This window comes from Atractosteus spatula, chromosome 7, assembly GCF_055471065.1.
Source record: "Atractosteus spatula isolate fAtrSpa1 chromosome 7, fAtrSpa1.hap1, whole genome shotgun sequence".
NCBI classification, from domain to species: Eukaryota; Metazoa; Chordata; class Actinopteri; order Semionotiformes; family Lepisosteidae; genus Atractosteus; species Atractosteus spatula.
In genome coordinates this window covers 8,670,901-8,685,298 of record NC_142712.1, presented here as the reverse complement: position 1 = coordinate 8,685,298, position 14,398 = coordinate 8,670,901, and positions in this window count along the sequence as shown.

Below are 14,398 nucleotides of genomic sequence, written 5' to 3'. Positions count from 1 at the left end.
TAGCACTGTTGCTTCCCACATGTGTGTGCATTCCCTATTCAACAATCTGAACATATTGGACCACAGAGTTCACCATGTTTTAAAGGACGAAATAATATACTGTAAGACCCTTTAAAATGCTCTAAACTTGCTCTGGCGCTTGGGGGTTGGGGTGTCCGCAGGTTTTCTTCCTAAGCCACATCTAAATGCGTTCATTAGACAATTACTGGCTTAATTTGACCAGTTTAACTGTTTTTCCTTTCTTTTCATTTACTGTTAAATCAAAAACAGTTAGAAAACCGTAAAACACACAGGACTGGATATCGCCGCCCTAAACCATATACTGTACCTTTGACTGTATAGTCTGACATGGAATGTTATGTTTATTCATTTTAACCCATTCATTTTTGATACAGTATTTATAGACTACTTATTTACCTTTCTTTTAAGTTGGTGACAAGGACTAATACACATTTTTTACACAATTTGTTGACCTTGTCTTGTGTTCTTGGCTAATCATTAAGAAACTGACTAATTCTGAAGTACAGTATTCATTAAATGTTTTATTATATTCCAAAGTTGCAGATTAACTTTCAATATTGAAATCCTGCTTATTCAAGACTAGATTTTTAAGATTTTCCAGAATCAAACATTTTAAACAGCTGTGTGTTGCATATGGTCATCACAAGATCTTAAAGTGACAAAGGTTTGCTGTTAAGAATTCATATTAGAGACACTTTTCTGTTTTTAAAATGTTAGTCATGGCTGGTGAAGTCTGTGTGATAACTGGTCTAAAATTATACTCCCTAACCTCATTTTAAGATTAGAGAATTATTTTGGAGATCTACACTATATGATATCTGCTCTGTGGTAAGTGCAAAAACAGGAAACCAGCATATCATCAGCTGTGAAAACTGAAATAGGTAGTTATATGTAGTTTAATGTAACAGTTTCCTACTAATTTCTAACACCCCAAACTAAAAATACTATAATCTAAATTGGATGTAATTTTCTTCACTTAACATTTCTTCTTATTTCATATTACTATTTAGAAAATATGGACAATACAGCAACTTGATAAGTAAAAAAATATAAATAATTATTTGCATAAATAAATTAAAAGAGGAAATCGAAATAGCTTTACCATAACTAGACATCTAGCATTCCACATTCAGCAAAAGGATTGTGTGAGAATGGAACAAGCTGTCCAGCTATGTTGTTAACATCTTTCAAGAAACAGCTGGATGAAAAAATTGGATCAATTAGTTATAAAGTACCATATAGGCTAGATGGGCGCAAGGGCCTTGTCTTATCTGTAACTTTTCTTATATATTTAGGGCTGTATTCTAACTGCTATTTGTTTCTAACGTTAACGTTAAAGTTTAAGTATAATTTAGTGTCTTCCAAGAACATTAGTTGAATTATTTTAATTGCTACAGTACATAAAATATTTCCCAAGCATTATGCAACAGATTTGTATTTGATTTCTGAAAAATTAGCTATTTACGGTAGAGGTACAGGTCAGACTTTGCAGGTCCAGATTATTGTATGTAATAGCATAGATTGCCACCTAATTTCTCTTTGTAAACTCCATGTCTTGTGTTGTACTGTTTTTGCTTCACTCATGGAAAGTGGTGCTTTAAGTCTTTGAGTGCAGCATTGTGAATTCTGGTTCTGAAATGGTTGTGCTTAAATCCTATTGTTTTAACTGATTTCTTTTTGTTTGCACCACTCTCTGTCATGCTCCATTTTGGTTTTTAATTTGGGTACCACTTATTCGCAAGATTGAATTGCATCCCATTTGTATTTTTGAGTTCTATGTCCAATGAGGTTGTCTGTTCATACAAAGGTAATCTCGTGAGTTTGATCCTCTTACTGTGTATTCCTGGAAACCTTACAAAATAGTCATTATGACTGCAGTGTTAGAAGGGAGACATGGGCAAAGATTTCTTGGCTTTTCAAATAAGCAAAAAGGAAAACAAAGACCTACTGTGGTTTACTGTGATGTGAAGGTGTATTTAGACCCATAATGTTTAACAGAATGGATATGTGTACTTAATAGAATGTTACAGTTCAAGAGGTAATAACTACACTCATTTGCCGAGTGGCATAGAACAATCTGAAGATTCCACAGCCTTAAGGATCAGCAAAACACTGGATCATATTCTCACAAATCACTGAAAAGGAAGTTGTGGTGTCAGAAACAAATTAAATACTTAGGAAGTATGAGTTTACCAAGGCATTGCTCTCGTAAATGCTGCTCTTTATTTGATTTATTCATAATAATTGCTTAAATTTAATAGCACTTTTCTGAACACTCCACTCAAAGCGCTTCACAGGTAATGGGGATCCCCTCCACCACCACCAATGTGCAGTCCCACCTGAATAATGTGACGGCAGCCGAAGTGGGCCAGTATGCTCGCTACACATCAGCTATCAGTGGGGAGGAGAACACAGAGATTAAGCCAACTCATAGATGGGGATTATTAGGAGGCCATGATTAGTAAAGGACAATGGGAAATTGACCAGGAAGTTTGGGTAACACCCCTACTCTTTTCGAGAAACATCCATTTAATGACCACGGAGATTTAACGTCTCATCCAAAAGATGGCACCTTTTTACTGGTATAGTGTTCCCCTCACTACTACTATGGGGCATTAGGATAAGCACAGACTGCAGGGTGAGCTCCCCCTAGTGGCCCCACTAACACCATTTCCAGCAGCAAGTTTTTCCCAGGTGCGGACCAGGCTCACACTGGCTCACACCTGCGTAGCTTCAGTGGGTTGCCAGTTGTAAACCGCAGGGTTATATGGCTGCTGGCCAGTGATGAATTGTATCAACCAGAAAACATCAGGACAGAGGTAGCAAAATCATCACGGGGAAGGACAATCTATGTAAGTTTGAGGTTTGATACATTTCATGCTTTGCTTGCAGTTAACAATGCCTGGAGAGCTTGCCAAAGAAACTCTATTCAGCCTTTGAGGATTATGAATATTTGAGTGAAGTCCCTTCTTATTCTTATTTGTTCAGGGAAAATTGGTTCTTTTATTCTGCTAGTTTAGGACATTTCTTTGAGCCTAAGAAGTTATCTGGTCACTTGTCTCTGGACTGATTCCAAAGCATCAATATTTGTGTAATATGATTACCAAAATTACCATAATATTTTCTGATATTTCAACACAAACACCTCGTGTTTCTTCAAGCTTGTCTTATATTTATAATGCATGTTTTTATCACCTGCATGCAATACTCTGTACTTGCTTAAATTAAACATGATCTGCCAATGATTAGCTACTACTTTCTTTTGTACAGTAGTTTCTACAGAATTTGCTGATGGTCTTATTTTGGTATCATCTACAAATTTCACTAGTTTGTTAAGTATACCAGAAACCAATAAATATAAATTAGGAATGACAGTAGTCCTAATGGAGATCCCTGCAATATTTTACTAATTAGACCCCAATTCACCCTTTGCTTGTGCTTGCTGTACTCCCACTTGTTACATTGAATGCCTACTGCCTTCAATTTTAGAATTAATCTTTGTAATGTTATTAATCTATTAAGCTTAAAATTAAACTTTGCAACTTGTATTTAAGAACAAATATTCATTCTCCTTCTGAAACAACACGAACACTTTTAAACACTAATGTTTGTTGTACTTTTGTTTTATTTATGCATAAACATTTGAACAGCTGTTAGTACACATATTAATGTATACACTGTACATATGTTTGTACACACTGGATTTATTTTGAGTGTTATCTCAACAGGCTCAACAGTTACAGCAATAGTAAAACATTGTTCTTGTCATTAAATTCCTGGTGCTGGAGAACAACAAGCCAAAATAAATTTATGAACTCACTGGAGTTAAATACTCAATCACTAAATACACATCCATCCATTTTTAACCACTTCATTCAATTCAGGGTTGTGGGGGAGCCAATCTGAGCAAACAACAAGCACAAGGGAGGGTTCATCATGGATAGGATACCTGTCCATCACTGGGTACACACTTGGACTGGGTACATCTTTGGACCGCAGGAGGAAACCAGAGCACCCATAGGAAACTCACACAAACATGGGGAGAATATAGAGTACAAACTCCCTGCAGACCACACCCCAGGTCTGGAATTGAACCCAAAGCCCCACTACTGTCTGCAAGGCAGGAATACTAACCACTGTGCTACTGTGCTGCCCGAGATGCCTACTGTACCTTTTATTTTAAAATCTGTACCCATTGCATTCTAGACAAAAGGGAAACTTTCCGAATCTTGATGACTTGTTTACTGTGTGGTCCTGCTGACTGCTGTTGCATCTACAGTATATGTACTGTAGATTAAGCTTACTTCATTCTTAAAGTCACAGTATCATACATTACTTTGTGTTTTGTCTGTGCTATATCTTTAGATACAGTATAGTACGCTACATGGTTACTGAAAATAGCAGAGATGTAACAAACATTATTTAGCCTTGAACTGCCGAAAAATAGAGAACTTGCTTTCTGGATCCATTTGGTGTTAACTGAAGGATTTTAATTTTATTCTCTCCATTCATTATGGACTACCGACACAGGATGAAGAATAGACAAGGAACAGAACAATTAGAATACTGTAACTTCTATCTGAATAAATAGTTGCATCTGTAAAGCCTAATACCTATGGCTTCCATTAGGTAAGTATTCAAAATACTATTGATTGTGTGTCACCTTAACATTAGGCTAAAGTTCTGTATGTTCCACAATGGTTTACTTTCCTTGCTGACAGAGATCTTCAGTAGGAAATAACACGGAATTCTAAAGTACTACAATTTTTTTATTGCAAATGAAATGTTATCCTTATATTGTTGATGTATTTGATGTCTGTATGTAGGGAATAGTTATGATTTTGTAAATCATACAATGCAATATACATTGCATGCAGATTTCTAAATTCCAGACTAGCAAACTACCAATATTTATGTTAAATAGGTATTGATTCACGTTAGTGAAATACACATAAACACAAGAAGAAGAAACAGCTTCAAAAATAGCTCTGCAAGTATATTTTTCCTAAGGCAGATTAGGTACCTAATGTACAAATAAGACTGAGATAGATACAGGAAGTTAAATCTCCAAGCAAATGCAGAGGCATGTGTTTTTGAACTAGGAGTGATAATAATTTGTCAAAATCCTGTGAAAGGGCTGAAAAGAAAGGACATGGGTTCATTACCCCCAGGATTCATGCGCTGGAAGACTTCTAATGCAGTCTGGTTTAGGTTTCATTACTTTTTGAAGCCTGAGTGTTTTCACTAGCCATAAACAAACAAGACCAAAAACCGATGTGTAAATGGATGCAGTCATGTTTCTATTATCAAAAGAGAAGGAGAGTAAAAAACAACTGTAAAAACTTAGATGTTTTCTAAAAATGTTTTTTCCACAGAATCAGATTTTAACACTCTGCCTGCAGTTGTTTCCATTTCCCCATTGTCTTTTCCTTGCTGTTGTCCAGCATCTATTTTCACAGTTTATCAAAGTGCTAAAATAACGCTTTTTTTCTCCCCTTTTTAAAAATACCCACAATTTATAGACCACAACAACAAAACTCTGCTTGCAAGTTCTAAATCTCGGTTCACAGTATTGCTTGCTTACTTTTAAGATAGTTGAGTCATGCTGAAAAGATACAGAATTGGCACAATAGGAATTGTAGTTATGCAGTTTTACAGTATATACACAAATAACAGAAAACAAACCTAAGATCGGTTTGACAATTTGATCTGTTAAAGCTGCAGATTCCGAATTGTTTCAATGGGTGGTGAAAACTAGAATCTAACCATTGATCAATGCCTGTCGGGAAAAATGGTTAGGTTTCAGTTCCAAAAGGTATGGGAGCAATTACTGTTTGTCAGGCTGTGTGTAGAAATTTTTTGAGGGTCAACACTCATCAGATGCTTTAACGTCAGCTGAGAAAGCCAGTTGTGTACTGTCTATGCTTAAAGTTTGCAGGCAAATGTTCAATCAGTTTATTCCTAAGTCTTTTGTTGAATTATTATGGTAACACTGTTTTTAAGAATCAGGAGACCAAATTTACTAGACCTTCCTTAGGAAATTATACACTTATCCATGTTGCTAAATTACATAAAACCAACAGTGCTCACAGTATCATCTTTCTAAAATTCAGCTCTCATATGCTCAGAAACATTAGGAAATATCATCAAATAAAAAAGTCGCCAGTGTCCATTCACTCATTGATATAGACATAATTTTTATTAAAAGATTGTTCTGAAGACATTGGTATAATTTCATTAGGGAGTTACGTTGCTATAGTGTCTTGTTACTTTTTTTGATAGATTGTTTTAGAGGTGGAACTAATGAGGATATAAAGATGTTGAACTTGAAATTAATACCTTGTTAAATAAAAGTAATTAGGTTTCTGCTTAATTGAAGCTGGTATGATCAGTCACAATCTAAAATGCAAAACTATCATAGTACTGTAATGCAAGCAGGGGCAGGACCTGTGCTGGCAAGATCAAACAACAGGAGGGACCTAAAAGAAGTAGCCTCAGACAGAATATATAAGGTGATACCAGATGGTTATTAATTTTTTATTTACACAGGCTCTTTTCTTAAGGGCAAATGAAATCATCAGCAATTCCACATGTCCCTTTGAGGACTTCGTTTGTTATTTTCTCACACTCTCCCTCCCCGAGCTCAGGCAACCTTTTCTACTCCCTCTCTCATTGAGTACCACGCTGGGATTCTGCCTTCCACTTTGCCAATGGCGTGTTAAAGTCCAAGTAATGGAGTCTTTCTTCCTTTATTCATTCAGCTTCCCAGTCTTCACCTGAGCACGGCTTTCTTCACCTGAGCATGGCTTTCAACCCCAGTGTGCTCTGGCTTCCTGTTTCTCTACTGTAGGGTCAGGTCAGAAGGGAGAACTCTGGTCTCTCTGGTTTTGCAGGAGTGCCCTTGTTTTCTCTCTTTCGCAAAAACTGTGGTCAGCTGGCTGGGGATGTAGTGACTGTCCACAACCTCAAAGCCTTCATGCACTACCTTGAACTTGTAATTAGCTTTTGTTGCATACTGAGAAGTATCTTGATTTGTATCTTGCACATTAACTACATGTTTAGGAATTAAAAACAAGACAACCATTTGGATCCCATTCTCGAGACTGAATGTTTTCATCAAGATGCTATATATTGGCACATTCTTTCAATTGATGTGACCAGTCCTTTCAAATTAACCAAGGATTATGATTTGGCAGACATGCCCTTTTTATTCAATGATTATATTTAGTTTTTCTCTGAATTTTCTGAATAAGGTTTTCTCCATAATGCCCAGCACAAATGTGCAATTTGCCTAGATGCTTTTATTTCATGAAAGGAATACTGCATTACAGTTGACATCTGTCCTGTGATTCAACAGTTTTCTGATTGAAAACTCCTATCACGATCGTATCACTAATGGAATCCAGCCTCATTATACATAAGCATGTCCTCTAATACCTTATATGAAGAATAAAAATAGAATGTATCATAATTTTATAATACTTACTGATTGCTTTTTTCTTTCTCATAAGCAGCTTATAATTACTTCCAAAATATGGCTTCCTCACTGCTGCATTTCCTTCACCTTGATTTTCTGTAATATGGAAGCTCCATTTGGTTCTTTGGCTCATGTAAACCTTTAGTAAAACCCTTTATATAACAAAAAAAGCAAATGGAATATTGTAATACGTTATTTTAAAAAATAATACAGAGTACCTTCTTCATTACTTTAACATGAATTGTTTACCTTTCAGTGTTTGTGTTGTTTAGTAGATAATGCCCCCTGGTGTCCATGCATGGTGATGACTTTGATCTCAAATGATCAATTATAGCCTTGATTATTAGTCATATGTATTAAAAAGTACATATGGACATACATAGATATAAAACAAATGCTTAGTATATGGTACTAATCCATGTGTAGCTTTCATTACAGGAAAAGTGGTAATTTGAAAAGTGATAGTATTACAATTTTGCAATATTTAGGCTTTATAATCATTGCCTGCAGCAATCTGTAAAAAGTGGCTTTATAGATTTATAGATTTACTTTATACAGTAAATATATCCATATATCAAGTAAATACAGAATATATTTACAAGACTCTTTTTAACGGTACCTTCCCTAGTTTTGAGGATACAGTCTTGAGTCAGAGTCCTGAGGCTGGTGGATTCCACTGATGGATGAGACCACCAAATTCATTTCACTAGTGAAGTGAAGGAAAAATAAATCCAACCATGGAAGGATGTTAGGTAACTGGCTCAGGCATTTGTCTCAATTTAATCATGGCACACATAATTTAATTTCTTAAATTTGTGTTCTGTTGATGCTAGATTTTGCAAAAGTAAAATAAAAAAATCTTCAAATTAATATAATTTCTTGCTCTGATTATTAAAATCAATGAGTCTTTCCAAGTTTCAAGTTTGTTCTCTGTCCTATTCCATTTATAATGTACCTGCAAAACACAATCTCAATCTTGTTATAAACATGTTGCCTCGTAATTATTACTGTAATAATTCATGTAGATGACCATTTCATAGGCAATAGATGGGTTCATGAGCTGTAGATGAAAAATTGTCCAATATACAAATAATTAGAATAATGATAGAAAATTACTGGGACATATTTTTGTCCTATATAAGAAAGCATACTACATTATTGCTTTGTATTAAATAGCATTTAGTGGAACTTAATTCACTGCTTTTAGAGTGGTTTCTTAATTCAGACATTTTGATTGCAAGCATTGGGTGTTTACTAGAATATTATATACAACCTTTGTCATACAGGTAGATAACAGCCAGTCAGGCACTTGTATTTATGCCAAACTGATGCAATGCTTTGTATTTAGTACATTGGGCTTCAGGAAGAACAAAGTTAGAATATTCAATTCATTAAGGAGCAGCATGCCCTGGTTAACAGAGAATAACAAGCTAGATGGCTATGATATATTATTTCTAGGCAGCAAATTCATCTGTCATCTGCTGTAAAATATCAATAGGCCATGCAGTGAGTTCATTGATTAGCTGTTGAAATTGGGAAGGTCATTTGTGAACCAAATCATTTTTGATTAGATCTCATAACACATAAGTTTATTACTGTGTGTCATTGTCAGTGTGCATGATGAATTCTGCACTCTTGCATTAGGGTGATTTCTGATGTGCCCATGCAGATTAGAGCATTGCACACAGTGTTCTTCTGTATAAGCCCTTGGGGTACGATTTGTCTCATCAATGTAATGAGCAGAACAAATATGATATATCAAACAGAATTCTTGTGCACAGTTTTGATGGCCATGTATAGTATTGTGACTATGGAGCAACATCAGCTAACATATAAAGTAAAGCTCAATGGATGGGGAGGTGTGCGCATGGGGGGTTTCTGAATGAATTAAATTTAAAAGTTCTGATTTACATTTAACTGCAGAAGAGCTGTATCTTTGAGATGATTCATAGTTTCAGTTTTTTGGTGTATACAGTAAGAATCTTTAGACAAAAATCCCCCACATATTGCAATACAATATTCTATTCAATAACCATGATTCTATGCATTCTATTCTATGATGACTGTTCTCCTAATGATTATAACAGGAACACAAGAACATTCAAGAATACACTGTACAGTATATACACTTTTCATATGTCTTATTGAGATCTACACAGCTCTTAAACTTGTCCAAAAGAAAACCTGCGAAATTGTTTTGAAATGAGGGCTTCCCAAAAACTTTAAAAGTTGACCGCACTGAAAAGTCTCATGAAGGCTGGGTTTGAGAATCTGGTCACAAAAGTGTCCTTTGCTGGTCTAACTTTTGTCTACACAGCTACAAAGGTCTGTCAAGTTTGAATAAATTAATAAAGCCTTTCAGACCCAAAATTATCTCACAACTTCTCACTCCTCTGTATCTCAGAAGCTGTGTAGTTGGGCTGTTGATGCATAAGGGCTGCTGTGTGTCACACAGGTGGGTGCTGCACTTCAGTGCTGAATGATGTTGGTCTCCATCTACAGTATATGTAAAGCACTTTGGAATACTTTGGGTTAAAAGAGCTGTATAAATACGATGAATTATTAATACCATTACTAATGCAAAAATCTAAATCTATGTTATCAGACAAAAAATAATGATGACTCATTTTCCTTATTTTATGATACTCACAGGCTGATAGTAATGATTTCACTTTATTTTCACAAAACACAATATCATATAGCCAGGGTCCGCACTTAAAGTACTGCAGAACCGATTATGTGATTTTATGTCTTTTTCAGCAGCAGATTAATTACCCTTATTTAGAACACTTTTTGGGGGAATATGAGTCTGGCATTTTCCATTCTTGTCTTCATTTTAATTTTAAAAAGCAGTTTTACTATCCAGAATTAAGATCCATGTATAATTAATACCACAACCATACCATTTCACATCATCACAAACTCCTGAATGAAGAAAGCCTGATTAGAAGGGTATTTGCTTCTTACATTTCAACCATGTTGAAAATGATGTCCTCTGGAAAGCTCTGGCAACACAGGGGACAAGACCTGATGATGCTGGAGCACTGTGGGTAATTTATCAGTTTACATAGGTTCATAGGTTTATTTAAAATAAATATGAGTTCAGTTTGGGTATATTGAATTGGTTATATGTAGTACACCCTATAGAAAATACAGAAGATAGAGCTTAGGAACACCACCATTACTTTTGTCCTGATAATCAGGATAACAGTGTTGCATATAAAAAAGGATAATATTTTTAGAATTTGAACATTTCATCACTGCTGTTCCTTTTTGCATAAAATGTGTAAATTGTTTTGGCCCTATGCCATTTAAGCCTGTGCTTAAATTTCCAGTCGTCTGATAAACCAGTTTTGTGATTTTGAGACAGACTATTCACTTCTAAAGTCTAGTAACTCAGCAGATGAAAAGCAATTCACAGGGGAGGTAAAAAGGAATGTTTTTTTTTTTGCTGTCATTGTCTTGTTAAGACCTGCAGAGAGAAGTTAGCTTTAGATGATAAATTACAAAGCTGCCTCTATGGCTTGATCAGCAAACCTTTTGTCTGCTGTTGGGTTTTAATTTTAATTTTAACCTGTGGAAACTCAGGGGGCACTCATCTGTGTTGTGTACTGTGCAAAATGATAAAATACTTGACAATAGCCAGCATGCTTTACTCAGGTAATTTAACAAATGGACCGAGAAGTTTTAAAGGATACAACTGCTGATGTGGCATTTCAGGACAAAAACTGTTAAAACAGCCCAGAAAATCTGAAATCCCAAATATAAACGTTAAACGTTCTAGGAGTCAGTTTAACAGTCTGCACACAGAGCTTTCACCATTAATAAAACAGATACAAACATATAGGGTTACTAGACATGTTATGGGTGGCCAACTTTGAGCTTTGAACAGAATCCAATATTGTTTTAACACTTTGCCAAGACGTACATTCTTTTGATGAACAATTGTCTCGGATTGCACATCAAAAGTGGACTAATAGAAATTATATGAATATATTGATTCTTTCGTCACAATATACGGTGCATCTCGTATCGCAACAACTAAAAAAGTACACTTGTAGGAGAATCGAACTTCCAGCCCCACCCTGAACACATAATCAGTGCCAAAATAAGCAGGTTCTGAAACTGACATTTTATAGAGTACATTAGGAAATACAAGCATTTCTCACTTAGAGGCACAGAACTCTGTTCTTGTATTTCTGACATTCATCCTTAAAGGTATTCTACTTTAAATTCTAAATGATCAGTTTCATTTAAAAATGCTCCTCCTTATGAACACTGAAAGTTTTACATAACAATGTCTTTAAATTTTTAATTTCTATACTGTTCTGTAAGGTGGGAATATGGAGTTGAAATTATGGTGTTTTGTTGATTTAATAATTCATGTGTCAAGCATGAATGTAATTGTTGAAGTCTTTGGGTTTAAAGTACATCATTTGTGCTTTTATTTTACACACACAATACTCTGAAGAAGATTAAACACTTCAATATATTTACCACTGCTTGGTGTTCTCCCAAAGGCTTCTTAAAAAAAATGAGCTTGTCATGGCATGTGAAATTATGGCAATAATAAACAAAACATTATTGGCATTCATTATGCAAAAGTATCACTCAGAAGACACTTTATTGCAGTCATCTCAATGTGATCAGGGGAGGGAGCAGTAAAGCAGTAATTGTTTTCATATTTCCAATTCAACCCAAATAAAGAAACTGAAACAATCCCGTATTCTCTTGAAATTCACCTGGTAACAGTACTGGGACTGGTGGTGGATTGCACATTTGAAAAGCACTATTTAAAAAGTGACTAAATTATGCATTTATGGAAAAGAAGAAAATAAAGATTTCGTTTAGGATTGAGAGTTTGGGTGAAATATCCAAACATATAGATTTGCCCAGTTTCCATAATGTGTCTGTTTTTTTGTTGATTGTTGCCTGTTGATTTTTACACAACCTATTCAAATGCTAAGATGTACTATATGTTAATATATTTACCCCAAGGGGGCACTATAACCTCTTACTAGCAAGCAAACCTTGAGAGAGCTCACACACACAGGGGTAGGGAACATATCAGATCTTCAGCAATCACCTAATTCAGCAAGTGTCACTTTAAAATTCAAGTTTTCTGTCTTTAGTAATAGTTGTTTAAAGCTCTTTATTTCTGAAATTTAAGTCCCACAAGCAATTCCAACCCCGTTCAGACCCCCCAGAACTTACTTATAAAGCTAAAGTGCTTCATATTTTACCCAAAACTTTTTGAGTTTACAAATGAAAAGACCTCAAAACTTAACTTGACAATATAACCTTTTCCCTTCCAAATTTCTTGGTGAGCTGACTTGGTGAGTTTTTTATAAGCAGAAACCTGAGCTGCCAGAATATGCTTGGGTACCAATATGTACAGTATATAAATATTAAAAAGCAAAACTGTAGGGCATGAACACTAACAAATAAGGAACATTTGACACTTTTCATTGCATTTTTTATGAGGAAGTGGGTAAGCCATGTCAGATCTAAATGTCAGAGTCAAGCTGTCTATTTCTCCTGAATACTGCAGATTCCCCCTGATTTACAGATTTTTACATCATTAGAGTGTTGTTGCCTTCTCCCCCTCACCCCAGTACAATTCATCATTGGTCTATTGCTGTTCAGATTCAGCATTTGCATAGAATATTTTGTGGCAGCACCATTTTTCTATCGAACTAGTATTCATAATGCATTTTCCAGTTAAAAAATGAAAATGATTTCATCCTCTAGACATACTCATTTGAGTCTTTACTTCCTTTTCCTTAATCAAAAAACAAATCCCGTACGTGAGAAAGTCCAAAACCTGGTAAAAGAACCTGTCATTCAAAACTGAGAAATATGTCTGTTCTACTCAACTGATAGTAGCGCAGCCCTGTAGTGTAAACCCCCTTTTCAATTTTAAATTTGGGCCGAATGAATGCCCAGTGTAAATATAATGATTTGGAAAGATTAGGGGGATGACACTATGGATCTCCATTGCAAAACAACAAGGGGCCATGGAGAAATAAGTCAATCACCAAGCACCATCATCTTTATTGATCTACATACTACAGTACCTTTGTGTGGCAAAATAACTTCCATTGAGGAACATGAAATAGAATCCATGAACACTTCAGAACCATGCTGTATTCAGCTGCATGTACAGTACAGTATATATATTTTTTTATTCTTTCAACTGCCAAGGCAATTTTCTCTGCCAATCTAGGACACTGTAGGTGGCTGTAGTACTGCAATTTACTTTAAAACATCTTGAATGGATGTGGAATTGCTGTCACAGAAGTAATATGTATAATCAAAATATTCAAAATGATTAAGAGCTTCCTTCTCTTTTAAAAGAGTTAAAGTTTAATTTTGAAGATATAAATCAGAAGCAGACCTGCCTGGCAAAGTTTTAAGTCAAAAGAGATACTTTCAGGATTTTTTGTTACAGTAACCTTCCCAGCTAGTCTATTTAAATACTTTTATGGTACGGCACTCATCCTAACTGTTATTTCTATCTTTGGTACGCATACACATCAGTGTGTGACACGGAGGGACTCCACTCCAAACCGTCACTGAAAAAAATCTCACAGTCCAACGCTCAGCTACCAAAATTCACTCATAAAAAAGTTTTTAGGAAGATGCATTCAAGTATCACAACATGAAATATTGTCCAATAGAGCATTCTTGTTAATTGTTTTTTACACAGCCCAATTTGCAATAGCCAATTGTCAGACAGCTCAGCTCAGTTATGTGACTTTTGAATCCTCATGGAATGGAGAAAGATGCTACCTCCAGAATGTGCACTGCTAGTGTAAATCATTTGTCTTCACAGTGATAACTCTACTGCAGAATACACAATGAATGAAGAAACTGATGCAGCTCTCTGTGACAGGCCCG